Source organism: Atta cephalotes, assembly GCF_000143395.1.
Source record: "Atta cephalotes unplaced genomic scaffold scaffold00030, whole genome shotgun sequence".
NCBI lineage: Eukaryota > Metazoa > Arthropoda > Insecta > Hymenoptera > Formicidae > Atta > Atta cephalotes.
In genome coordinates, this window is record NW_012130094.1 from 3,224,811 (window position 1) to 3,225,595 (window position 785).

Sequence of the window (785 nt, forward strand, 5' to 3'; positions counted from 1 at the left end):
ACACACACACACACACACACACACACACACACACACACACACACACACACACACACACACACACACACACACACACACACACACACACACACACACACACACACACACACACACACACACACACACACACACACACACACACACACACACACACACACACACACACAACAGGTGCGTGTGCCGATATAATTGAGCTATATGATTAACAAAGCCTAGAAATTTTTGGATTGCATTCAATTTTTATTGATACATTAATGATCTCTATATGTTAATTATGAATTGTCAATATTTATATGAAGCAATAGTTAATAAAAATATTGAAAAGAGACTGAAGAAGAATAAAAATATTGAAAAGAGATCGAAGAGATACTCTGAACTTTTCGCTCCTATATTTGATTTGAATCGATCATGTTTTCGCGGGGCGATGTTTTGTCGAAGAGTCACGTGATGACGCGATCGCGAACGCGCGCGTTAGACGCCATCTTCTTTTTTCAAACAATTTCAGTTTGCCCCGATTATCTTCCGTGATGGATCGGTCCGTCGCGACGTCGCGATTTCGTGTGGAAGGAACTTCTCAGAAAGACGATAATCGGAAACAGGTAGAAGACTAGAAGTAAGTAAGGTACAATTCAACGATATGCTGCGAAATTTTGTCCATTTCGCTGACGTTGAATATCATACTTACGTAAATCCGCGATATGTACCTGATTCAAGGTATTTGATAATGGCCGAAGTATCGCTTGATCGAAATTTCATGTTGCACTTTAATTCTTGTGAATTAATTA